The 27,970-nt window shown below is 42.7% G+C and overlaps 1 protein-coding gene across 1 annotated transcript in view; it reads left to right on the top strand.

Annotated features, from left to right (window-relative positions):
- Nucleotides 1-2,399: 2,399 nt before the first annotated feature.
- WWP2 (WW domain containing E3 ubiquitin protein ligase 2) overlaps nucleotides 2,400-27,970 on the top strand; it is a 150,142-nt gene continuing 124,571 nt past the window's right edge. The window contains exon 1 of the mRNA XM_030299840.2: nucleotides 2,400-2,485. The gene's annotated coding sequence lies outside the window, so the exon portion shown is untranslated. The remainder of the gene's footprint in view (nucleotides 2,486-27,970) is intronic.

Below are 27,970 nucleotides of genomic sequence, written 5' to 3'. Positions count from 1 at the left end.
TGTAGTAGGAAACATGGTACATACACACATATGCATATATTCATATATGTCAGATAGTGGTAAGTATGGAGAAATATGAAGAAAAAATAAAGCAGGAAGGAGGCTGGTAGGAGGGGGAGTAAGAGATGGGTTGCATATTTAAATAGGGTGATCAGGAAAGGCTTCACTCTGATAGTTGAGCAAACATTTGATGAGAGATGAAGGGGTCAGCCATCTGACTACCTGGGGAAAGAGCTTTCCAGGCAAAGGGAAAATCCAGTCCTAAAGCGCCAAGCCAGAGTGGGTGAAGCAGAGTACCGAGGGGAAGAGTAATTGGAGATGAGGTGAGGAGGGATCATGTAGGGCCCCATAGATCACCATACACTCATTAGGTTTTACTCCTTTAATTAAAAAAAAAATTTTTTTTAACATTTATTTATTTTTGAGACAGAGAGAGACAGAGCATGAGCAGAGGAGGGTCAGAGAGAGAGGGAGACACAGAATCCGAAACAGGTTCCAGGCTCTGAGCTGTCAGCCCAGAGCCTGATGCGGGGCTTGAACTCACGGACTGCGAGGTCATGACCTGAGCCGAAGTCGGATGCCCAACCGACTGAGCCACCCAGGCACCCCAGGTTTTACTCCTTTAATGCACAATTGTGAGCATGCTTGCCTGGTCTTTTCTATCTTTTAGTGAACATCTACTCAAATACCACCAAGTCAAGGAATCCTTTCCCAATTCCTCTGGAATACAATTAGTATAACTCCCTTCAGTGGAACTAGAGAAGTTTTAAACAGTTTTATAGTTTTAATAGGAATTAATGTAGGGCTCAAGATAGGATGAGAGTGTTGGAGAACAAGAAGCCGGAGACACCCTAAGAATGTCTTGAAGGAAAGAGAGAGAGCACCAAGAAACTGAAAGCAGTTTCATTACCAGGACAGAAGGTGGCCGGGACTGCTCGTTCTCTCCAGAAGGACACCATACAGGCGCCAGGCCTGGGATAAGAATGTTTTGTCTGGCACCAGATGTACTCATGACCCGGTATGGAATACACTGCAGGTGTAGGACCTGTCAGGATGTCAAATACTACGTTGTATGTGCTTGCTGTTATAAGACAATTTGCAAAAATAAAAGAGGCTTGAGCCAGGGGACCAATGCTTTGGCCCCTGGAGAGTGTCAGCCCCCTGCTTTCCAATTCTCTCATCATCGCACCTTTAGAACCTGTGTCTCTACAAGAGAGGCCTGTATCTCCTTGAAATGCCATCTCCTGGATTTGGAATGGGAATAGGAACAGTAGAGACTAAGTACTCAACGAATTTAATTTGCATGTATAATAGGATCCATCTAAACTCAAAAACTCCAAAATAACAGGATAGTTTGCAGTGCTTAAGGCTAATTATGTGATTACTATTTCATTTATTTATTTAAAGGTTTTTTTTAAGTTTATTTATACACTTTGAGAGAGACAGAGACAGAGTGAATGAGGGAGGGGCAGAGAGCAAGGGAGAGAGAGAGAGAGAGAGAGAGAGAGAGAGAGAGAGAGAGAGAGAATCTCAAGCAGGCTCTGTACTGCCTGATGTGGGGCTGGAACTCACGAAACTCTAAGATCATGACCTGAACTGAAATCAAGAGTCAGACACTTAACTGACTGAGCCACCCAGGCACTCCAAATAGTATTAATTTTAAATAAATAGTGATTAAAAGTGAAGAATTAGAGTCTTCGTTAGTACAGACTGTTGATTTGAAATGTTCTTTATAATTAATAACATTCTATCTGCTTTGTAGATTAAGGAAACGGGGGCTGGTTTGGTGTGGTGAGGCACTTTATGGACCCAGCCTGGGGTTTTTGAAGCTTTCCTACCTTTGCTTTATGTCACAAAAATAGATGCTCCATAAAGACTACTTCTGTGTTTCTAGAGTCCAGAATGGTGCCTGGTACCTGGTAGGCATAGGGTTGCCAGATACAGCAAGTAAAAATACAAAATGCTCAACTAAAATTTTCAGATAAACAACAAATACTTTTTTGCTTTTTTAGTATAAATATGTCCCGTGGAGTATTTAGGGGATATCTATATTGCATAGCAGTTTACCTGAAATTCAAATTTAACTGGGCGTCTGTATTTACTGCATAACCTTAAGGAGCTCAGTAAATATTTGTTGACTTGATTGGCCTCCTCTCACCTGTAAAATGGAACTAACGATAGACCCGCCTCCGAGGTTGACGGGAGTGAATGAAGAGCCTGGCACACAGTGAGCCTTCAACTTATTTGCTTGCTCCGGGATCAGCTAGCGAGTGGAAAGCCCTTCCACTTTCCAACACAGGAATGATAAGAAGGCCGACTCCGGGACAAATGTACCCAGGCCCTGCCTAGGTTGCCCACACCTGCAGCTCTGGCCAGCCTCTTCCGGGTCAGGTGACCGCGCGCGGTCACGTGACCCGGCCCGAGTGCGGGCGGTGGAAGGCGGAAGTGGGAGCGGAGTTGGGCGCCGCTTCTGTGGCCGCGGCAGGTAGCGAGCGCCGGCGCGATGGGCGCGGGGGACTCAGCGCGCGGGCGGGCCGGGGGCGCGGGGTGGGCGGCGGGCGGCGGGCCGCGCGTGGTGGGCCGGGGCGGTGCAGCCCGGGCGCCGGGGGGCGGCGGCTTCCTGTGGGAGGGGCCTGGCGCGGCGGTTCCGGCCTCCGAGGAGGGGTGTCCCGGCTCCCGCCCGAGCGGGGTGGGCGCACGGCGGGCCGCGCGCGGGGGTTCTTAGAAGTGGACGCGGAGGCGGCCAGGGTTGCGGAGGGCGTCAGGTCCTGCCGGAAGGGGGAAAGGAGCTTTGGTGTCAGGGATGAAGAGGCGTGACCTTTGTGGAGGGTTCGGGACTGGAGGAAGGGGCGACTTGGGACCGAGCTGGAAGGGGGCTCCTGAGAATATGACAAGGAGGGAAAGGAGAAATCAGGAAGAAGATGCGGTGTGAACCCCATCTGAGAGTCTCTTCCTTCCTTCTTCTTTGGGAATGATTGTTACCCCAGACTTTGATTTGGGTACCATTCAGTTTTTAAACTTCAGGAAGGATCACAGAATCTTGATCATTTTGCTTTCGTCACACCCACTTTGTCCTGGTTGGGTAGGGTTCCACTTCTTGGGAACCTAGCCCTTCAGATCATCTTTCTTTGAGATTTTCCCAGATCTGATCAACTTCGAGGCTTAAAAAAGGAGTGTGGGCACTTCACTCTGGCCATAAAATGGCTTTTAGCCTAAATTGTTGACCACGACGTAGCCCAGTATTACCTCAGCAACACTGCAGAAATCTTGGACACAGTGTCTCTACTGCTTTATGACTTTTCCTCTTTCTTCAGTTTAAATTATTCAGTTTCCCTTACCCTATGATTGCTTATCTTGACACACTGTAAGTAGGTAGGGTAACTGAGAGGTCTGGGTTGTGTTCCTTAGAATTGTGACCTGGATCATTATTTCGGTATTAAATACTGTGTTAAAGCTGCTCATCCTTTTTTTCTGCATGCTTACTAAAATTTGCCGAAGTGAAATGAATTTCATGGATGTGATATAACTGGAGTGAATGTTCAAACTGGACAGTCACAGGAGCCAGAGTCGTTTTGGATTACAAGTAGGGGGAAAAAATGACTATGCTTAACAGTTAAAGGGGTGCCTGGGTGACCCCATTGAGTGCCCGACTTCAGCTCAGGTCACAATCTTAGAGTTCTGAGTTCAAGCCTCCATCTGGCTCTCTGCTGTCAGTGCAGAGCCTGCTTTGGATCCTCTGGCTCTGTCTCTCTGCCCTTACCCTGCTAGCACTCTCACTCTCTCTCTCAAAAATAAGTAAACATTTACAAAATTATAAAAAAACAAAAAACGTGAGTTAAAGTTTTTGAAGTATTTGACAAACATTTAAAAATTAATTTCTGTAGCAGCCTTTTGGGTTATGTTGGGAAGGTATTATTCCCATTTCCTAATGAGCAAACAGACCTGAGAGTGGCTTGATTTTTAAAAACAATTTATTATTTTTTTTTTAATTTTTTTTAATGTTTATTTATTTTTGAGACAGAGAGAGACAGAGCATGAATGGGGGAGGGTCAGAGAGAGGGAGACACAGAATCTGAAACGGGCTCCAGGCTCTGAGCTGTCAGCCCAGAGCCCGACGCGGGGCTCGAACTCACGGACCGCGAGATCATGACCTGAGCCAAAGACGGCCGCTTAACCGACTAAGCCACCCAGGCGCCCCTAAAAACAATTTATTGTTTTCTTGTTTCCTCATCTCTTTCTTCCTCCTAGACTGCACATCCTTCAAGGGTAGGGTTCATATCTTGTTTGGCTGCTACCCTAGTGCCTGGCATGTTGTAGTCACTTGGTAAACGTTTGGTGAATGCATGACTTTCTAAAGGTCACATAGCGATAAGCGGAGGACAAGGCTTTTGAACTTGAGACCTAGCTCTTTTGTCAGACTGCCTTGCCATTTTTTGTATTATTGGTCCACGTGGAAATGATAGGCATAGGAAAAAAGCTTGGGTTGGCTTCTTAGTCTCTTTTACTTAATGATGACTTTCTCAGTTACAAACAGGTTATATCAACATCTCATTTAATTTTCACCATGATCCTGTGAAGGTCAGTATTGTCCCTGTTCCACAGATGAAGAAACAGTTTTGGTGGAGTCCATACTTTAGATTCATCCCAGACTAGTGAATGAATGACTGAGCAGGGACTGAAGCCCAGGCCTGTTAGCTTTAGACCCATTCTCTCTCATTTATAGAAGCAATATAAAGTTGTATTTTAAAAGTATTTTTTCAAGTTAAGGAAAAAATAGTATATATATCACACCAGAGATTGTGAATGTAGAATGCAGTTGACGTTTAAAAAGCTACTATACCATAGATGCCTCTTCCTGGAAAACAGTCTTTCATTCAAGGAATATGTGTGAGTGCTGCTCTGGGCCAGGCACTGTGCTACAGTTGTACTGTCCAATATAGTTGAGTACTAGAGAGATGCTATGAGTACAAAATACACACCAGATTTTCAAGAGTCAGTATGAAAAAAAAAAGGGTAAAAGATGTCATTGATTTTTTTTAATGTTATAACAAGCATACTATTAATATAGTATCAATATGTACTATACGCAAAAACATTTTAAGTTTATTGGGTTAAATATAATAATGTAATTGGATTAATTTCACCTGTTTCTTTTTCTTTTTTTTAATGCTTATTCTTGAGAGAGAGAGAGAGAGAGAGAGAGAGAGAGAGAGACAGAGCATGAGCAGGGGAGGGGCAGAGAGAGAGGGAGACACAACCTGAAGCAGGCTCCAGGCTCTGAGCTGTCAGCACAGAGCCCAATGTGGGGCTGGAACTCACGAGCCATGAGATCATGGTCTGGGCTGAAGTTGGACGCTCAACCGACTGAGCCACCCAGGTGCCCCTCACCTGTTTCTTCTTACTTTTTAAAATGTGTTTCCTTGTGGGTCACCTGGATGACTCAGTTGGTCTCACAGTTTGTGAGTTCAAGCCCCGTGTCGGGCTCTCTGCTGTAAGCGCAGAGCCTGCTTTGGATCCTCTGTCTCCCTCTCTTTCTGCACCTCCCCTGTGCTCTCTTGCTCTTTCTCTCTCTCTCTCAAAAGTAAATAAAAACTAAAAAAAAAAAAAAAAAACCAAACCTTAAAAATGTGTTTTCTTGAAAATTAAAGATTATATTGGACAGTGCTATTCTAAACACTGGGAATATAATACACAAGAAAAGCAAAAATCTCTGCCCGTGTGGATCTTACATTTTAGTGGGGCAAGGAACAATAAACAAGATAAGCACATGAAGTGCATATTATATTGTAATGAAGGAGGGAAGTGGCATGTGGTGTGGAGTGTTGGCTGGGGTTGCAGTTTCCCTTAGAGTCTTTAGAGAGAAGCCTTCCTGGGAAGGTGACTGTTAAGTAACGATCTGAAGGAGCTGAGGGTGGGAGCTGTGTCAGTGCTTCAGGCAGAGTTGAGTAGCCCTAAGAAGGAGCACCCCTGGTAGGTTTGTGGGCCAGCTAGGAGGCTACGGTGGCTGGAGGGTGTGGGTGAGGGGGAGTAGAAGTGTGAGGTCAAAGAGGTGTTGGGGACAATGGGAGAGATGAGCAGGTCATGGAGGGCCTTTTGGCCTATTGTAAGGATGGTGGCTTTTACTCAGTGAGTTGGGGTCACTGGAGGGTTTTGAGCAGTGGAGTGCAGAAGACATATCTTGCTTTTTATCTCAGCCTGGTTATGGTGCAGAGAAAGAGCACAGAGGGGCAAAGCTAGAAGCGGGGAATCAAGTTCCGAGGCTATCACCATGATCCAAGCGAAGGAGGGCGGGGTGGGAGAGATGGAGGTGGTAGAGATGGTCAGGCCCTGGGTATATTTTGAAGTATAGTCCACAAGGGTTGTGGATATAGAATGTGGAATTATCATTAAACTGAAAAGGGGAAGACTGTAGGAGGAACAGGGGTTGGGGCTCAATTTTGTTGACATTGATTTTAACATGTCTAATAGAAATCCAGTGGAAAGTGTGTGGGGCAGTTAGGGAATTCTGGAGACAGGCCTGGGTGAAAGAGGTACTTGTGCAAGTGGTTAGCAGGTGGACGGTGTTGAGAGTTAAGACACTAGGCGAAGTCACTTATGGAGTAGTGTTGATACATATCCAAGAGGAGTGCTTTGTGCAGGAAGTTAAATTTTGTAATAAAATCTCAGGTTATACTGTTACACTACTAGGAATTTTAAACACAGCAAAGCATTGTAGTATATCTTGGTGAACTTGATTTTCTTTCCTTTTCACTTTTCATGTAAAGATCCTTTTGAAAACAACAAGCTATTTTCAAAAAATTATTATTATTTTTTTTTTACATAGGCTCCATGCCCAAAGTGGGGCTTGAAGTCATGACCCTAAGATCAAGAATCGCAGGCTCTACATTTTGTCAGTAAAATACTTAAAGAGGGTTCTGAAAAAAAAAAAAAAAAAAAAAAAAAAAAAAAAAAAAAAAAAAAAAAAAAGAATCGCATGCTTTACTGACTGAGCCAGCCAGGTGCCCCACTAATTTTTTTTTTTTTTTTTCCTTGAGGAGACTACTCTTCAAGGCGTACATCTTTGTGGTGCCACTGAAATCAATTTGAGTGCTAATTTCTGCAGTTAGTCTGCCTTTCTGGGTTGGTAACCAATTTAGAGACCTCCAAGAACGATGGGAAAGACACAGCCTGGAAGGATGGGTAATGAGTTTTTAATGTTTAAATATTAGTCTTACCTGACATGTATCGAATGCCTATTGTTTGTTGGCTATTCTGTTTTATAGATTTAAAATGGGACCCCACTGAGGTGAAGTGATGTGCGTGAGGTCTTGTAGCCAAGACATGAAAGAGCTGGGATTTGAATCTTGGTCTTCTGAGTTTAGATCTCATGCTTTCATTAGGAGATGTGTGGTAGTGGATACACGACCATGAACTCCCATTGGAATCAAATTAGTGAGCTGGTTTGGAGTGATTTTGAGTCACTTTGGACTGTTACAGATTCTGGAATTTCTGAGAGGTGGGAATGAAAGGGAAGATCTTGTTTCCCTTAAAAGGAACTAACTGAATCTTTTTTAGAAAGTCCCTGTCCTAGGGCGTCTGGGTGGCTCAGTCTATTAAGTGTCCAACTTCGGCTCAGGTCATGATCTTACAGTTCGCAGGTTTGAGCCCCAGATCAGGCTCTGTGCTGACAGCTTGGAGCCTGGAGCCTGCTTCAGATTCTGTCTCCCTCTCTCTCTGCCCCTCCCCGGCTTGCACTCTGTCTCTCAAAAATAAATAAACATTAAAAAAAAAATTGAGACAAAAATTCTAGTCCCTTACTTTTCCCCACAAGCTTGTAAACACTCAATGATTTAAGTCAAGTGTTAATAACTACTTCTAGGAAAATGCCAAACACTAAGACTCAGCAGTCCTGACCTGGGGCAGATGTCCCCTTCCTCTGGGTCACTCATGCCTTTTGCTTCCCGTTTTGTTGTGAGATCTGCTTTCCAGTCTCTTTTATTATTAGCCTATAATTCCACTGTGCTCCCAAAGATAGGCCCTCCCCTGTCTTTCCCTCTCTCTTTTTATGTACTTGGTCTTTGTACGGATGTCATTTGGCAAAGTTCCGTTCTGTTTGATTGTTTTTCAATATGGACCTTTGGAGAGTGGAAGGTAACTCAATGCTGGCTGCAGGAGAGAGGCCAAGAAAGAAGAATTAGTGTTGGAAATAACTGGAAAAGCATGAGAATGTGAAGGAAAGGAGGAATTGTTTTGAATAGACCCTTTTCTTCCACATTTTTCAAGAAGTGAATACCATGGGTGGATCTATAATTATAAATGAGAAGCTCTGCCTGTTTCCACAACTGGCTAATTAGAATTAAAATCTTGGTGCTGGTGAGTAGTTTTGCTCTTCCCTGGCTCATCTGCTACCTTGAGATCAGTGTTCAGTGGTTTCTTCACTCAAGGCTGAGTCAAGAATTTGAGGAATTGCAGAGCTTAGAATTTTAGCATCAGGAACCAGCTTAGCGTGGTGGCGCCTGGGTGGCTCGGTCGGTTAAGTGTCCGACTTTGGCTCAGGTTCGTGGGTTCAAACCCCACATCGGGCTCTGTGCTGACGCCTCAGAGCCTGGAGCCTGCTTCGGATTCTGTCTCCATCTCTCTGTCTGCTCCTCCCCCATTGACACTGTCTCTCGCTCTCTCTCTCTCTCTCTCTCATATAAATAAACATTAAAAAAAAAAAGGACTAGCTTAGTTTGTAGTTAATACTTGAAGCACTTACTGTGTGCTGTTTTACTTGACTGAACTCATTTAATCCTTACAGTAATCTTATAAGGTAAGTAACATTATTAGCTTCATCTCGCAGATAAAGAATTGAGATTTAGAGAGCGTAAGTAACTTGTCCAGTATCACTCAAAAGCTAGGGATGGTTAAACCTATTTACCTCTTTAAGATTGGCCGAAAGGTTTTTGTTGAAGTTGGGTGATAAAAAGGACCAGGTGCTTCAGATGTTCTAAGAGCTGTCGTTTGCTTGCTAAATCTGACGTGTGGTTGCTTTCTTTTGCCAAAAGCTTTTGGAAGACTTATTTCACGGGGGGTCTCTCAGAGCAAGAAATCCGAGGTCCCGGAGGGACCCTGTGACATTCACCTTTGTATTTCCAGGACTTGGCACAGAGTGGGGTCTTAAGTATTATTGAAACAGTTACCGTGGCTCTGAACTGGGCAGGGTGAGTAAGAGGGTCTGGAAGGGGCTCAGTCCGAGGCTGGCTGCCTTCCTGCAGAAGGTGACCTTGACCATTATGCTCTCCTGGCTTCAAGAATCAACCCATCCTAACAACCTAAATGTTGAATTGTCCATCAACTGATGAAGGGGTAAACAAAATGTCATATATCCACATATTGTATAATTCCATGTATTTGAAATGTCCAGAATAGACATTGGAATAGACAATAGAGTCAGAAAGTCAATCAGTGGTTGCCAGAGGCTCCGTGCAGAGAGGAATGAGGGGTGACCGCTAACGGGTATGGAGTTTCTTTTGGGGTGATGAAAATGTTATGGAATTAGATAGTGGTGATGGTTGCACTACTTTGAATATACTAAATTGTATGCTTTAAAAGGGTGAATTTATGGTATGTGAATTATATTTCAACAATATTAAAAATAAAGAACCACCCAGTCCTGTTTTCATTGTACCCTCTCTGTTCTGTGGAGATCAAGTGACGATTTCAGTGCAGGTGACAGCAGCTACTGTCCTCCCATCTTCTGGGGTCACAGCACCACGCATTATTCAGCTCCCTCTGTTCCCAGGAGAATACACTGAAACATGTTCTCCCTGCTTTTTTGATCTCAGGTATTTCAAATATTTTAACTAAAAAGGACTATGATAGATCTTTGTTGTCTTTCTGGATATCTTTGGCAACTATGAACCTGTTGGTGGACCTTTGACGGGTTTAATTTTGCTCATGAGAAGAACTAAGCAGTTACTACCTCAACCAAGAGTTTCTTGTCTTTTAACCACTTGTGGATTATAGGCAAAGAAAGCTGGCTTTTTATTTATTTATTATCTTTTTTTTAAAGATTTTATTTTTAAGTAATCTTTATACCCGACGTGGGACTCGAACTTTCAAACCAAGATCAAGAGTCGCATGCTCTCTGGACTGAGCCAGCCAGGCACCCCTACTTATTTATTTAGTTTCTTATTTAAAATGGAAGGTGTAAGGGCTTTATTTGTTACCTTCAGTGTGGAGCTGATAACCCCCCCTGCAAGCTGGTAGTTCAGGTTGTACCACAGTCTAACTCTGAGCTGGAGTCCAGCTCCTTTTTGGTTGTGAGCCCTCCAGAGATACCCTTGCAGGGCCTGAGGCGTGCCCCTGTCATTGCAGGGAAGAGGAAGAAATTGGCCGGTGGGGGAGGGGGGAGGGGCCTAGCCAAGCAGAAAAGGAAAGAGGTGGAAAGGAGGAGGGAGATCGTAAAGCTTTCCTGGGAAGACTGGAGATAGGCTGTCTGCTATCTTCCAGTGTAGCTCTCTTTGCTTCATCCTCTGACTTTTCATTAAAATAGTTAACCTTATTCTTTTTTTTTTTTTTAATTTTTTTAACGTTTATTTATTTTTGAGACAGAGACAGAGCATGAACAGGGGAGGGGCAGAGAGAGAGAGAGGGAGACACAGAACCTGAAGCAGGCTCCAGGCTCTGAGCTGTCAGCACAGAGCCCGATGCGGGGCTCGAACTCACAGACTGTGAGATCATGACCTGAGTCGAAGTCGGACGCTTAACCGACCAAGCCACCCAGGCGCCCCTTAACCTTATTCTTAATTCTCTAAAGCTAATCAATCGCTGTGTCAGTAGTGGGATCAAAAATTGTTTTGAGACAGAGCGTGAAAAATACTCACTTTTTAAAAATAATGAGATAAAGCATAATATGTTTAGGATTCTCTTTTGTGTCTGGAATCACAACAAAGAAACAGTTTGAGCAAGACCATGGCCCCTGTGACTATAGGGGCTTATTTTTGGGAGGAAGTTACTGTGGTCCTGGGGGAGTTGGGCCTCCAAAGGATGTGTTCTTAGAGGAGGACTTGCAGTTTCAGCCTGACGGCAGTTGAACTTAACATCTTCCAAAGCCTTTGTTGCTAATTGTGTTAGTTTCCTTCTTATCTGTGTAACAAATTGCCACAATTTGGTTTAAAACTAAGTGAATGCATTTCTCTACAATTCTGGAGGCCACAAGTTTGAAATTAAGGGGTCAGGATCAACAGTGCTTCATCCCTCTAGGCTGGGGTGGAGGTGGGGAGGTTGAGGGAAATTCTTTTTTTTGCCTCAAAACTTTTAGTGGCTCCAGGTGTTTGTTAGCTTGGAGTTGTAGGATTCTGATTTCTGCTCAGTCTTCACATGGCCTCCTGTCCTGTGTCTATGTCTTTCCCCCTCTGTCTCTTAAAAGGACGCTGGACCCACTCTAAATGCAAGGTGATCTTATCTTGAGATCTGTAACTTAATTGCATCTGCAAAACCCTGTTTTCAAGCGAGGTCACCTTCACAGGTTCCAGGGGGTTAGTGCTTAGACATGCCTTTTCGGGTGCTACAATTCAACCCACTACTCTAATTGAATGTAGACGGGATGTTCTTATTAAAATTAAACAAGGACATCATCCTATGACCTGATTTGAAGAGAAGTCTTTTCCTTTTCTGAATTTAAATTTTATTTATGACCAAAATAATACATGCACATAGTTTAAAAAGCCAAATAGCATTACAAGACTTGTAACGCAACAGCATTTCCTAGCTTCACCCCTCTTTGTTCTTGATTCTTGCTCTATAGAGTTCATGACTTTCAACGGGTTTTTTTTTTTTTTTATGGTATTCTGCATATTTTTGTTTTGTTTTGTTTTGGTTTTTAAGTAGCTCCACTCCCAACATGAGGCTTGAATCTCATGACCCCAAGATCAAGAGTCACATGCTCTATTGACTGGGACAGCCAGGCACCCCAACTTCTGCCTTTCTGAGTGACATCCTTATACTGTTATTTTTTAGCTTGTCAGTTTTATTTACTGTCTTTTAACTTACCGAAGGTGAGGATTTAGCTCTCTTTCTGGCCAGTCTCCACAAACACGTATTCTACCCTGATCTTCTGAGTATTCCCACATCACAAGTTTTGATTAAATGGTTTATGCTCTTATAATTATAAATTTTATTCACAGCTGAGCCACCTAGTTTATTAGGATTACATTTCCTTTCATACAACTTTTGTTGTTACTACTTCCTTATTTCCTGATTTTTTCATTTGCATAGTTTTCTGTGTTCCTGTCACTAATTCTGCACCAAACTTTTTCTTTTTAATGTTTGTTTATTTATTTACTTTGAGAGGGAGCGTGAGAGAGACAGAAAGAGAGAGAGAATGCAGGGCGCCTGGATGGCTCAGTTGGTTAAGCATCTGACTTTGGCTTGATCTCATGGTTTGTAAATTCCAGCCCCATGTCGCACTCTATGCTGTCAGAGCCTGGAGCCTGCTTCGGATTCTGTGTCTCCCTCTCTCTCTGTCCCTCCCTGGTTCTCACTGTATCTCTCTCAAAAAAATAAACATTTAAAAAAAAAAAAAAAGAGACCCTTTCAACTCAGAGTCCTTTATAAGAAAGAGAGTGCCCGGCTGCGCACTCGCAGGTGGGGAGGGGCAGAGAGAGAGAGAGAGAGAGAGAGAGAGAGAGAGAATCCCAAGTAGGCGAGCCCATTGTGGGGCTCAAACTCATGAACTGTGAGATCATGACCTGAGCCGAAATCAAGGATGCTTAACTGACTGAGCCACTCAGGCACCCCTGCACCAAACATTGTGATAGAGCTAAAGTTCTCCTTTTTTAAGTGCATCAGATGCATCGTGTACTTTTTCTTCCGTTTTCATTCTTTCATCTAGAGATAATACTTCGTATAAACTCTCTGGTCTGGACTGATTGCTTTCTGGGCTGTTACACTGTAATACCTTGGGATTTTTTCATCATTCATCTCAGAATTCCTTTTGTCTTTCCCATGTGAATCCCCACTATCCATCCTCTTTCTTCTTTACTCTCCTGGAGCACATCTTTCAGTAGCTTCCTGAGGAAAGCAGTTTGGGAGGAATTTTTTTGAGATTACAAATCTGAAAACACCATTATTTTCCAGCCATATTTGATTGATGCCTTTTTTTGGTCATAGAATTCTAGATTGAAAATAATTTTATCTAAAATCTGAAAGCATTGCATTGGCTTCTTGCATTTAGTATTACTGTCTGAAGTCTGATGCTGCTCCGATTCCTCTTGTTTGTAAATGTGACAGGAAGCTTGTTTACCCTTTGTTCTCCTGTTCTGAAATTTCATGGCATTGTGCATTAGAGTGGTTTGTTTTCTCATGCATTGTTCTGTGCACTCCTTGGGTTCTTTCTGTCTGGAACTGTATGTACTTCAACTTAAGAAAAATCTTCTGTAACATTTCTGTGCTGATTTCTTTCCCCCTTTTCCCCCTTTTCTATTTCTGGACTTACTCTAAGTTGGACAGTGAACATTTAAAATAAATTCTCTATTTTAAAAAAGTTGTTTTTCTCCTCTTCTTTTTCTTTTGGTTCTACTTTTTAGCGTGTGTCTTCATCAGCTTTGTTTTTTTCTGTCAGCACTGTCCTTTCTAAGAGCAGTTTCTTATTCTCTGAATCAACCACCCAGCCAGCTTGCCTTCCCACCTTCCTGCCTGCTTGCCTTCCTTCCTTTATTTATTTATTTATTTATTTTTTTAATGTTTATTTATTTTTAAGACAGAGAGAGACAGAGCATGAACGGGGGAGCGTCAGAGAGAGGGAGACACAGAATCTGAAACAGGCTCCAGGCTCTGAGCTGTCAGCACAGAGCCTGACGCGGGGCTTGAACTCACGGACCGCGAAATCATGACCCGAACTGAAGTCAGCCGCTTAACCAACTGAGCCACCCAGGCACCCCTTCCTTCCTTCCTTCCTTTAAAATTACATTCTGTTCTTGTTTCCTAGGTGCAATATTTTATCTCTGAATTGTTTTGAGGCTATTTTTGATCTCTGTTTCATTTAACTATAAGCTTTCTAAAAAGAGATATAATTCATATACTTTACAATTCACCGCTTTGAAGTGTTATTTCAGCGAATGTTAGCCTTTTCACAAAGTTTGTGTAGTTGTTACTTACTACTGTCTATTTGCAGAACATTTCATCACCTCGAGAGAAACTTTTTACCCATTAACAGTCACTCCACCCCACCCCCCTGACCCTCTCAGCCCTAGGCAACCACTGATCTCCTTTCTCTTTCCACAGATTTGCCCATTCTAAGTATTTTGTATAAATGAAATCATATAATAATCGGGCCTTTTTGCCTGCGTCCTTTTTTTTCTTTTTTTTTTACTTAGTGTCAAGTTTTCATAGGTCATCCATATTGCAGAATGAAACAGCACTTCGTTCCTTTTTTCACCAAAGAATATTCTATTGTAAGGATATACTGCATTTTCTTATCTATTTCTCAGTTCATGAACATTTGGGTTGTTTCCCCTTTTTTAATTCTGAATAATCCTGCTATGCACATTTGTTCTTTTGGGCATACACCTAGAAATGGAATTGCAGGGTCTTAAAATTCTGTTTAACTTTTTAAAAAATATTTTGTCTTCGAATAATCTTTAACCCAACGTGGGGCTCGAACTCACAATCCCAAGACCAAGAGTTACGTGCTCCACCTACTGAGCCAGCCAGGCGCCCTGATTCTGTTTCACTTTTTGAGGAACTGCCGAGATGTTTTCCAAAGTTGTTCACCATTTTTCATTTCTTGCTAGCATTATTTGAGGATTCTGATTTCTCCAAGTTCTTGCTGTCATTTGTTCTTGTATACTTTCTGATTTTGGCCATTTTAGTTTGTGTGAAGGGGTATCTCAGTATGGTTTTATTCAACGTTTATTTATTTTTTGGGGACACAGAGAGACAGAGCATGAACGGGGGAGGGGCAGAGAGAGAGGGAGACACAGAATCGGAAACAGGCTCCAGGCTCTGAGCCATCAGCCCAGAGCCTGACGCGGGGCTCGAACTCACAGACCGCGAGATCGTGACCTGGCTGAAGTCGGACGCCCAACCGACTGCGCCACCCAGGCGCCCCTCAGTATGGTTTTAAAATGTTTGCGTTTCACTAGTGACCAGTGAGCTTGTGCATCCTTTCATATATTGTTTTTTTTTTAAATCTCTTCTTTAGAGAAATGTCTGTTTAGATCCTTTGCCCATTAAAAAAAAAAGTTTATTTTGAGAGTGAGAGAGAGAGGGAAAGAGAGAGAATCCCAAGCAATCTCCACAGTCAGTGCAGAGCGGAATGTGGGCTCGAACTCACGAATTGTGACATCCTGACCTGAGCTGAAACCAAGAGGTGGACGCTTAACCAGCTGAGCCACCCATGTGCCCCTGTGCATTTCTTTTTAAGTTGTATTATTTGGCTTTTTATTACTGAGTTGTAAAAGTTCTTTATTCTAGATACGAGTCTTATCAGATACATGCTTTGCAAATATTTTCTCTCATTCTTTGGGTTGTCTTTTCACTTCCTTGATGGTCTGCTCTAAAGCACAGAAAATTTTAATTTTGATGAAGACAAATTTATCTTGTTTTTATTTATTTGTGCTTTTCATAGCATGTCCAAGGAACCATTTCCTGACTTAAAGTCATGAACATTTATGCCTTTCGTTTTTTTCTGAGTTTTAGAGTTTTTGCTCTTATATTTTGGTCTTTGATCCATTTTGAGTTCATTTTTGGATCAGGTGTGAGGCACAGGCCCACCTTCATTCGCGCACGCATACTCAGTTGTGCTAGCACCATTCGCTGAAAAGACTATTGTTCTTATTTCTGCTGAATTGTCTCGGCACCCTTGTCTAAAATCAATTGGACGAAAAAGTATGGGTTTGTCTGTGGATTCTCAATTTTCTTTACTTGCTCTGTAGGTCTGTCTTTATGCCTGTACTCCATGGTCTTGATTACTGTGGCTTGGTGGTAAGTTTAGAAATCAGGAAACGTGAATCCTCCAACTTTGTTTTTCTTTTTTTTTTTCAGGATTATTTTGGCTATTCTGGATCCCTTGCATTTTCTTATGCATTTTAGGATCAGCTTGTCAGTTATTTTTTTTCTCTGCCTGTTTTGATATCTGGCTTTTCTGTCTGAGTCTCTCCTCAAATTGTGTTCCTTTCTGCATGAAGTACCAGCAGGCTTAGCTGTGTGCTAGGACTCAAATGAGGGAAGGTGAGTGGGGTGGGGGGCCAGTGACTTGTCACAGTTCCTGATGTAGACTTCTACTTATCTTCCTGGATCCGCATGGTGCCTTATCACTACCCTCAGCTGTGCCTGAAATCCTCAGGTGTAGTCGATTCTATCCAGAGTCTAAAAATTAACTCTCCTGTTCAGGTTTAGGGAGGGTGACTGCCTAGCTGAATTGGTGGGGAAGGGGGTCCAGGAACTCTGTTTTCCATACAGGCTTTCACTGGTCTCTCCTGTTTTTAGGCTCACTTAGGTTCTCACTTTCAGAGGTACCTGGTGACCCGGTTATTGACCCTCAGCGCCATCAGCCTGCTTCTCGGCAGCTCTGCCTCCCCAGCCGGTTCAGGCAGTTAGGTTTCAGCTTCAACTCGCTTTCCAGAATGTTGCCTCCCTCTTTAACTGTTGTTTTGTTTTCTATTCATTTTTAGTGGGTTTGTATTTTTGTATTTCTTTTTGTTTTAAATCTTATTTCTTTTTTTGAGAGAGAGACAGAGAGAGAGCGAACAGGGGAGGGGCAGAGAGAGGGAGAAAGAATCCCAAGCAGGCTCCGTGCTGTCAGCACAGAGCTCCACGCGGGGCTCAAACTCACAAACCCGGAGATTGTGACCGAGATTGTGACCGGAGCCGAGATCAAAGGTCACTTAACCGACTGAGCCACCCAGGTGCCCCTGTTTTTGTATTTCTTTTCTGTCTTTCTGATGGAGTTTGAGAAGGGGACAGACAGAGATAAATATACGTGTTTAATCTGTCATGTTTATTGAGAGCCCCTGGCAGGCTCTCCGGGGAAAAGTTGATATCATGGAAGGTGGTGTAATATGTGGTCTCCTTGGAACCACTACTGACACAGAGCTCCTTCACTAGATTCTGTTCCTAGAGTTTTATATTCCCCCATTTTTTTCATCTGCATATTTTTCTGTGCAATTTTTCTGCATAATTTTGGTTTTGCCTAGAACATTTGGATAGAGCTAAAGTCCTACTCTTAGTACAGTGGGCTAATTCAGTAACAGTAAACCAGTGGTTCTTACCCCAAATTTATATTAGGATACCCTGGGGGAATTTTTAGATAACATAGCTGACCCCACCCTACTCCAGACCAAGCAAATGGGAATCCCTGAGGCTGGGATTTGGTTGTCCTTTTTGTTGGTCTGTTTTTCATACTCCCCAGATCATTCATTCTCGGTGCACAAGGAATCGAGAACCATTGCTCCAAAGCATTTCCTATTTCACTAAGAATAATTTTACTTACGAAGAATTTTTCAAATTCCACTGAATCTCTTACCGCTGTCATTTTCTTCCTCCTTCACTGCCCTTGACATGCGCTGGCCCCTTTTTGTTGTTTATCCTCCCAAGACTCACCAGCACCTCAAGAGCTTCTGCCCTTGCTCTTTTATCTGCCTGGAATGTTCTTCCACTGATATTCTCTATTCCGTCCGCCATCTTCAGGTCTTTGCTCAGAAGTCACCTTCCCAGCAAGACTTTCCTTGTCCACAATTTTCTCTGCTTTCGACTGCCATCTCAAATTCCTGTCCTCCTAAACTGCTTTGTTTTCCTCCGACTGCTGGTCACCTCCACACATCTCTCATTTGGTTTCTGTCTGACATCCCTTGGGGCACATGTCCTCTCCCTATGTTATCAGTCTTTTAGTGTTTGAAGAAGCCAATGGATGGAGCCTCATTTATTCTTTCTCTCATGCTCTTCTTTTCTGTGGGTGGATATGAGTGACCTGTATCATTTCTTTCTCCTGGAAAAACTTCTTTTAAAAATTTCTTTCAGAGCATGTTTTTGTTTGAGGAAGTCTTTTGTTTATTCCTTTACTTTTGAAGAATAACTCCACTGGCCCCAAAATTCTAGGTTAGTGTGTTTTTTCTTTTAATACTTTAACTATTTCATTCTGCTGTCTTTGTTGCTTGTATCGTTTCCGGTAAGAAGCCTGCTGTAATTCTCATCCTTAATCCTGTATAGGTTTGCTGGTTTTTTTTTTCTCCTTTGGCTTCTTTCAAGATTTTCTCTTTGTTTTTGGCTTTGTCTAGATTAAATAAGGTAATATTGTGTGTCCAGTTGTTTGTTTTGTTCTTGTTTTTGGTATTTATCCTACTTGATGTTCTCTGAGCTTCCTGGATTTGGGGCTTGTTCTTGGTTTTTAATTTTGGAAAATTCTTGGCCATTATTACCTAAGGTATTTCTTTTGCTCTGTTCTCTCTTCTTCTGCTATTCCAATTATGCATATTTTGCACATTTTGAAATTATCTCACGGTTCTTGGACTTTTAAAAACATTCTTTCTTCTCTTTGCATTTTCATTTGGGAAGTTTCATCTGACATATCTTCAAGCTCTGAGTCCACAGCCACGTTGTCTACTGATGAGCCCATCAAGGCATTCTACGTTTATGTTACACTGTTTTAGATTTTTGGCATTTTCTTTTTTCTTTCTTAGAGTTTCCACATCTCTACTTACATTGTCCATCTGTTCTTGGGTGTTTTCTACTCTTTCCAGTAGGATCGTTAACATATTCATCCATAGTTATTTTTGAGAGAGAGAGAGACAGAGTGTGAGCAGGGGAGGGGCAGAGGGAGAGGGAAACACAGAATCCTAGAATCCAGGCTCCGAGCTATCAGCACAGAGCCTGACGGACATGGGGCTCGAAACCACGAACCATGAGACCATCACCTGAGCAGAACTCAGACCCTTAACCAAAATCAGACATTCAACTGATTGAGCCAGCCAGGCACCCCCAAATTTATTTTAAATTCTGTCTGATAGTTTTAAAATCTCTGTTATCTCTGAGTCTGGTTCTGATACTGCTTTGTCTCTTCACACTGTTATTCTTGCCTTTGGGCATTGCTTATAATTTTTTTTAAAGTTTACTTATTTATTTTTGAGAGAGACAGAGAAAGCATGAGCCAGGGCGAGAGAGAAAGAGAGAGAGAGAGAGAGAGAGAGAGAGAGAGAGAGAGAGGGGAAATCCCTAGCAGGCTCTGCAGGGTTAACATAGAACTCGAAGTGGGGCTTGAACTCATGAAACTGTGAGATCGTGACCTGAGCTGAAACCAAGAGTTGGATGCTTAACTGACTGAGCCACCAGGAGCCCCTAATTGTAATTTCTTTAAAAGTTTATTTATTTAGGGGCATCTGGGTGGCTCAGTCAGTTGGGCGTCCGACTTCAGCTCAGGTCATGATCTCACAGTCCGTGAGTTCAGACCCTGCATCAGGCTCTGTGCTTACAGCTCAGAGCCTGGAGCCTTCTTCGGATTCTGTGTCTCCCTCTCTCCCTCTGTGCCCCTCCCCTGCTCATGCTCTGTCTCTTGCTGTCTCAAAAATAAATAAAAATATTAAAAATTTTTTTTTAGGGGCGCCTGGGTGGCGCAGTCGGTTAAGCGTCCGACTTCAGCCAGGTCACGATCTTGCGGTCCGTGAGTTCGAGCCACGCGTCGGGCTCTGGGCTGATGGCTCGGAGCCTGGAGCCTGTTTCCGATTCTGTGTCTCCCTCTCTCTCTGCCCCTCCCCCGTTCATGCTCTGTCTCTCTCTGTCCCAAAAATAAAAATAAAACGTTGAAAAAAAAATTAAAAAAAAAATTTTTTTTTTAAAGTTTGAGAGAGAGAGAGAGAGAGAGAGCATGTGTGTGCATGCGTACTTGCAAGTGGGGGAGGGGCAGAGAGAAAAGGAAAGAGAATCTCAAGTAGGCTCCATACCGTCAGTGCAGAGCCTGATGTGGGGCTAGAACTCATGAACCATGAGATCAGAGCTGAAGTCAGATGCTTAACCAACTAAGTCACCCAAGTGCCCCTTATAATAATTTTTAATTGAAGGCTGGACATGATGCATTGGGTAATAGGAACTGAGGTTAATAGGCCTTTCGTTTGGGATTTTATGTTAATCTGGCTAGGAGTTGGTTTGTATTTAATGATCGCTAAAACCGTAAGTACCAGAAACTTCAAATTCATCTAGTGTTCTTGTTTTGGTCTCTTGGTTATCTTTGGTCTTCCCTAAGAAGTCCTTTTTTTTTTTTGTTTTTTTTTAAATAAAAAAATTTTAAATAAATTTATTTTAGAAAGAGAAAGAGAGCATGAGTGGGGGAGAGGAGCAGAGGGAGAGAGAGATACTCAAGCAAGCTCCATGCTCTTTGTGGAGCTGGACATGGGGCTCGATCCCACGAACCTGGGATTGTGACCTGAGCTGAAATCAAGAGTCAGACTTTCTTTCTTTCTTTTTTTTTTAATTAAAAAAAATATTTATTCATTTTTGAGAGAGAAAGTGAGAGCACGTGCAAGCTGGAGAGGTGCAAAGAAAGAGGGAGGGATACCAGATTCTGAAGCAGGCTCCAGGCTCTGAGCTGTCGCAGGACTCGAACCCGCAAACCGTGAGATCATGACCTGAGCTGAAGTCGGATGTGTAACCGATTGAGCCTCCCAGGCACGTCCCCCAGGAGCTCAAAGTGTGCACCTTTCATCTCTTTTAGGTGTAACCCACTCTTATGACCCGTGATATGATAGGAAAGTATGGGGGAGGGGGAGTATTTTGCAATCTTATCATTAAATCTCAGTCTTTTAATGGGTCTTTGTCTCTTGGTTGTGACCTTCACAAGTGTTTATTAACTGTTTTCTCCCCCTTAGGTGAAACAAGAAGGCTAGAAAGGCCTTAGGGAAATTTCCTCTCCCTAGTTAGGATAAAGCTCTGGGTAAAGTCTTTTTCCCTAGAGATGGGCCATTCTTGTGGAGAACATTTGGCATATTTCACAGTGGTTACTTCTTCCATTTCTGAGCCAGGGCCAGGAGGGGATCTTTCTAGGTTCTTTACCAGGAATTTTTTTTTTTTTTTCTGTTTTATTCACTGATGTATCGCTAGCACCCAAAACAGTGCTTGGTGTATAAAAGATGCTCAGTAAATATTCGTTGAATGAGTAAATGAATACCTTTCACCCAGGCCCGTGAGGTTCTTTTATGTAGATGTGGAAGAATTTCTCAGACCTAAAATGACAATAAACTGATGACATTTCTCTGAATGAGTAGTCCTCAAACCTAGTGTTTACTTATGGGGTTTTGTGGTGTTTGTGAGCGTCTCTCTAATCTGAACCCTGCATAAAATGGGTTTGTTTTAGAGCGTGTTTTTTTTTTTTTTCATTTTTTTTGACTGCACCCTTTAGAAAAAAAATGTATTTGATATGACCCAGTATGCATGTACATATAGTATACATTTATCTGAACAGACTTTTCAGGAAATAATACTTTTCCTTATGTTTGATGTACTCATATTTTCTACTCTGTTATATTTCATTTTTAAAACATACTTTTCAAGATTTACATAGAGGATAGGTTCAGAGGACAATATATGTTTCATTTTTTAAAACAAATTTGGGTAAATCTACCAGAGTTAGTTTTGGCTTCCCCCTTCCCCTCCCAATAAATCCGTTACTTTCTCCAATAATGAAATTCTTTGTGTGTCTGTAATCTTTGGTGCTATTTTAAACATTGTTCTCTTTCTTCCTCCTTCCTGGCCCAGGCTTCTGCTAAGTCAGTTTTTTTGGGGAGCAATTTGGATGCAAGCATTTCCAATTGCTTTTAGCAAGGGAAACAGTTCCTTGAGTTCACCACAGTGTTGCTGAGACCGGTGGGCCTCAGGTTTCATGAGATTCCTGTAGTGCGTAGTGGGGATTTGAGATTCATGCCCATTAGGGGCCCTGAGGCAGAAGCTAATAGATTAAAAGTGCTTTTGGGATGGGATCTGACTTCTCTTCTCTAGGAATGGTTACTTTTTAAAATGCATGGTTGGAAAGGTTTTACAGTTCAAAATACCTACCTACCTTGTGATGTCAAGGTGGTATTTTCCCTATTGGATCTGGAAAGACAGGCAGAGCCCTGCAGAATAACACTGATTATTGTTAAGAAACAATGGACTGTAATCACGAAAGACATTGGAGAAAGAAAATGTCTTGTCTGCTCTGTTTCTCCTTCTTTCCCGGTTGGCTTTCTTCCTTCTAAGCCTTCTTTGAAATTTATCTGACTGATTTTGTTTTGGGGCCACGAAGTATATAGATCAAGAGGTTTGGGCTTCTTCCCATTTAACAGGCCGTGTGGAAGCTTCCAGTTTCATTCTCTCGAAGTCTCTGGAGTTCAGGCCACGGGCTAAAAAATACTAAAGCTAGTTTAAAACTATCCTACGTCGAGTTGCCTTAGGAAAGAGAGAGTCCCAATAGATGTAAAGATTTTTAAAATGTTCTTTTATTTTTAAAGTCTATGAATAATGGATTTCCAGCTTATAGTGTTTTAACCCCTGTTAGTGAAAGCCCTGAGGCTTAATTTATAATCATTAATCTTTCCTTCATTATTCAAGATACGATCTTTCCTCCCCCCTTAAAATTATCGTTAAACTACGGGAAAGATCAAACATGTAAAATGGTTCAGAGAATTAGATAAAAAATAGTCATAAAAACCACCATCTGGATTTAATGAATATTAACATTTTGCCATATTTGCTTCAGAACTTTTTCTTTAAAAGATAAAATGTTGCGGATACATTTGAAGTTCCCTTGGCCTCGCTCCTCACTCCAGTTCCCCTGCTGCCTTCTGTGCTACTCCAGGGGTAACTTCTGTTCTCACCTCTGTGTGGTTACTTTCCATCCACGTTTTTATGCTTTTATTCCATTTACGTTTGGCCGCAGCAATGTACAAGTGTTTTGTGTAAGTTCAAGTATACACCAATTGCATTATACTACACTTAGGTTTCCCCTGGCTTTTTTTTTTTTTCCTTTTAGCATTATAATTTGGGATTTGTACATGAAGATTGAATTCATATATTTCAAGCACTACATAGTATTCCATTTTATAAATGTATCACAGTTTACTCATTCCCCCATTGATGGACATTGTTTACAAATTTTTACTACTAGAAACGTTGTTGTGACGAATGTCTTTGAATATGGCTTCTTCAGCGTGTGTTAGAAGATTTTCTCTTGGCAGATATGTAGGAATGGAATCTTGGGAGGTGCACTATATACGCATCTTTAACTTTATGGAGCTGGCAGGTACCATCTAATATGCCCCCAAAAGTGTATAAGGCTTCTCACCAGCACTTATTGTCAGACTTCCAATCTCTTGCTAATCTGCTAGGTAGAAAGAGACTTGATTTTTTTTTTTTAAGTTTACTAATTTATTTTGAGAGAGAGAGAGAGAGAGAGAGCACACGCGCTAGCCAGCAGCAGAGGGACAGAGAGAGGAGAGATTCCCAAGCAGGCTCCACACTGTCAGCACAGAGCCCTGTGTGGGGCTCCAACTCACGAACTGTGAGATTGTGACTCCCGAACTGAAATCAAGAGTTGGAAGCTTAACCCACTGAGCCACTCAGCGCCCCAAAGAGTTGATCTTTTTATTGCTTTTCCCAAACAAATTCAGACTGGGGAATCACAGCATCATCCTTTTAAATTTCAGAAAATGATGTTCAAATTCATTCATTCAGGAAACATTTCTGGAGTTCCAGTTATGGGGCAGGCACCATTCTGGATAGTCGGGCTACAGGGCTGACAGATGGGACACACATCTCAGCCTTCACGCAGCTTACATTCTGGGGGGGGGGGGCTGGGTAGAGAGAGACAATAAATACGATAAATCAATACGATATTAATCATGTCAGTGATAAATGCTAGGGAGGAAGAGTAAAATAAGGAAGGATGGGCCCAAATGTGTGTGGGGAGGTAGGGTTAATAGGGTGGTCTGGGAACACCTCTTAAGAAAGTGACATTTGAGGGCACCCGGTGGCGCAGTTGGTTAAGCGTCCAACGTCAGCTCAGGTCATGATCTCACGGATCATGAGTTTGAGGCCCGCATTGAGCTCTCTGCTGTCAGCGCAGAACCCGCCTCTGATTTCTGTCTCGGTCCCTCTCTCTCCCCTCCCTGCTCGTGTGTGTGTGTGTGCGCGCTGTCTCTCAAAAAGAAATATTAAAAAAAAAAGTGACATTTGAGTAAATGCCTGAGGTAATGAAGGAATAAACCACGTATGTGGACTACTGGGGAAAGAACATTCTAGATGGAAAAGGTGGAAGTCTAAGAGGGGAGCATATCTGGCATGTTCAAGGAACAGTGAGGAGGCTTGTGTAGTAGCTTGAGAGGAGGGAATAAGTGGGGAGAGAAAAGGGATGAGGTCAGAGAGGGGTCTGGACTGTAGCACACAGGACCTCCATTTTCAGGACTTTGGCTTTTGCTCTGAGGTGGATGAGAAGCCGCTGGGTGGTTTTGAATAGCAGAGCGATATAATCTGACGTACATATTAAAAAAAAAAAATCAATCTGCTGAGTGTAGAGATTAGATTGAAGGGGGTGAAGGGAGAAACAACAATCTGGGTAAGAGATCACCGGGCTTTGGACCAAGACACTGACAGTAGAGGTGGAGAGAAATATTTGAACCTGGGAATATTTTAATGGTAGAACCAACAGGCATTATTGACGGATTGATGTGGGGTGGGAGGGAGAAAGGAGAAGCAGGGATGAGCCCCAGGATTTTGGCCTGAGCCACTGGTTGGAAGGAGTTGTCTTTAACTGAGATGCGGAAGGCTGAGAAGCACATTCGTGGGGGAAGGGCGGATATCAGAAGATCGGTTTTGCCAGTAGACAGAGGGTCTGAGGTTCGAGGGTGAGGTTTGTAGCAGACATACCGATATGGGACGCTCAACAAATAGATGGTATTTAAAGCCATGAGACCAGTGAAATAACCAGTAGATGGATAACGCCTGAGCCATGGGACACCCTTAAGTTAGAGGGTGAGGAGGGGAAAGGGAGCCCGCAAAGGGGCTGAGCAGGAGCAGCAGGCCAGGCGGGTGGAAAATCAGGCAGGCGTGACTTCTGGAACCAAGGGAAGGAAGCATGTCAAGGAAGAGAGTGATGGATCCATCAGGTCACGTGAGACGAGGACTGAGAATCACTACCAGATTTAATAACATGGAGCTCTAGTCTTGAGAACTTGATAAGGGTAGTTTCAGTATTGTATTCCCGTATTCCACCATTCCAGTATCATATTGCCATATGCTCCCTGGAACTTTTCAGGGGATTCCACTTTTGTTCCACATGTAAGATTGAAGTAAAATGCTTGTTACAGACCAGTCCAGAAAAAAAAACCCAAAAAACAAAAAACTAATCACTTACAAATTTTTTGGACTAGATATATCTTACAAATAAGGCACATTATTTTGTTTTGGGCTAACATCTTGAGGCACAAAATGATTTGACCTTAGCTATGGAAAATGTCAAAATCATTGTGACTTCACAGTGGCCACATTTCATCCTCACGTAAAGGGCTTCCATTCTTGGAGTCATGCATTGTTTTAAGGCTGAAGAGCTCTTCAGAATTGGAAGTTCGGAGGAGAGATCAGAAACAAAAAGAATGAGAGAAGGTATTAATGATGTTGAATAGAATAGGAATTTCAGTGTTTTTGCAGTAGCAGTTCTCAGGGGTGGTCCTTCTACCTCTGGCGGCCCCTTGAGAGTTACAGGGTTTTGCAAGATCAAAATTGTTTTCATAACAACTTTCTTTGCCTTTTTCCTCTGTGATCACATACGCACGGATGGTGCAAAAGCAAAGGTGGGTAGAGCTGTTGTTGCTGTAGCTTGAATCCGGGCAGTGGCACGCCTCTCAGCTGTTGTCACCGTATTCCTCAGTGGGGCATACTGGGTGAAAGAGAAGAAAACAGTTAGTTGCACTTAAGAATGTACTTGATGGAGCAGTAAAAGTTACTAATTTTATTAAGTCTTGACTCGTATGCGTGTCTTTTTTAATATTCTCTTTGATGAAATGGAAACTATGCTCAAGGTGCTTCTGCGTTCTGAACCATAATGGTTGCCTTGAGAAAAAGCACTTTTGTGAGTGTTTGAATTGAGAGCTGAGTTCGTTGCTTTTTTTGTGAAATACTATTTTCACTTAACTGAAGTTACTAGATTTGGGTGTTTGGCAGACATTTTCGTGAAGATGAATGAAGTGAGCATGTCACTTGAAGGAAAACAGCTCACAGCATTTGTTGCCAATGATAAAATATGAGTTTTGAAGTGAAAAGTAGAATTTTGGAACACATATCTACCACTAAGAGCTTGACAGTTTCCCAATACTTAAAGATCTGTCTGATGATATCACTGGTGACATTTCACAAATGTGCTGTTTTTGGATAGTGTATAATGAAATGTGTCAACATTTGGAATATCTACATAGCTCAGTGAACCAATATTTTTCAAATGACAAAGGACGCTATTACAAAATTGTATACGATTAAGAGATCCATTCCAAATGCAAGATAGACTTATACCTCTAGCCAAGATGGAGTGAGGTAGTGAAGCACACCCCACATGTGCTTTTTGGCCATTTGTATATCCTTTTTTTTGAACACTTTTTTTTTTTAGTTAAAAAAATTTTTTTTGATGTTTATTTTTGAGAGAGAGACATACAGTGCAAGTGGAGGAGGGGCAGAGAGAGGGAGACACAGAATCCGAAGCAGGCTCCGGGCTCTGAGCTGTCAGCACAGAGCCTGATGTGGGGCTCAGACTCATGAACCGTGAGATCATGACCCGAGCCAAAGCCGGACGCTCAACCGACTGAACCACCCAGGCGCCCCAGGAGCCCCCTTTTTTGAACACTTTTAATGTTTATTTTTGAGCAAGCGAGAGAGAGAGCATGAATGCGTGCGTGTGTGCATGTGGGGGAGGGGCAGAGAGAGAGGGAGACCAAGGATCCAAAGTGGGCTCCTCGCTGACAGCGGAGACCCCCATGTGGGGCTTGAACTCAAGAACCATGAGATCATAACCTGAGCCAAAATTGGATACTCAACCGACTGAGCCACCCAGGTGCCCCTGTATATCTTTTTTGAAGAAATGTCTATTCACATCTTTTGCTGATTTAAAAAATTGGTTTACTTTGGGGCACCTCGGTTGGTTGAGCGTCTGACTTTGACTCAGGTCATGATCATATGGTTTGTGAGTTTGAGCTCTTCATGGGGCTCTCTGCTGTCAGCACAGAGCCCACTTTGGATCCTTTATCCCCCTCTCTCTCTGCCCCTCACCTGCTTGTGCTCTCTCTCTCTCAAGAAATGAATAAACATTAAAAAATTAAAAATGGGTTAAAAAATTGGATTTTTAGAAAAACGTATTTATTGTGAAAGAGAGCGAGCATCCATATGCACTTGTGAGTGAGTGGGAGGGGGCAGAGGGAGAGGGAGAGAGAATCCCAAGTGGGCTCCATGCCCAGCCCTGAGCCTGATGCGGGGCTTGATCTCATGAAATGTGAAATCAAGAGTCGGATGCTTAACCAACTGAGCCACCGGATGCCTCCCTTTTTTTTTTTTTTTTCTTTTTTTCTCAGAGAGAGCGAGCGAGTGAGCAGGGGAGAGGGCAGAGGGAAAGAGAAAGAGAGAATCCCAAGCAGGCTCCACACTTGGCACATGAGCCCAATGCGGGGCTCAATCCCACGATCCTGGGACCATGGTCTGAGCTGATGTTAAGAGTTGGATGCTCAACTGACTGAGCCCCCCAGCGCCCCCCCCCCCGCCTTTTTTTTATATTGTTGAACTGTGACTCTTTTTTTGAAGGTGTTACTTAGGCTGTCTCTTGTACGTGTTGGTTTAGTAGTCCTGTGTCCTTCCTGGGCTAGCCAAGATCCATCTAGGCCCATAGTCGTTACAAGCCAAACGCCACCGTGACAGAAGTAACACCAAGTTGCTTGGATATTTATATTTTCTGGACTTCATATCTTTACATTCACATATTAAAATTAATACAGTTCCCCAGTGTCTTACC

Source organism: Lynx canadensis, chromosome E2 (genome assembly GCF_007474595.2).
Source record: "Lynx canadensis isolate LIC74 chromosome E2, mLynCan4.pri.v2, whole genome shotgun sequence".
In the NCBI taxonomy this organism is placed as follows: domain Eukaryota; kingdom Metazoa; phylum Chordata; class Mammalia; order Carnivora; family Felidae; genus Lynx; species Lynx canadensis.
The sequence above is the reverse complement of the archived record's forward strand: the minus strand, read 5'-3'. Positions and strand labels throughout refer to the sequence as shown.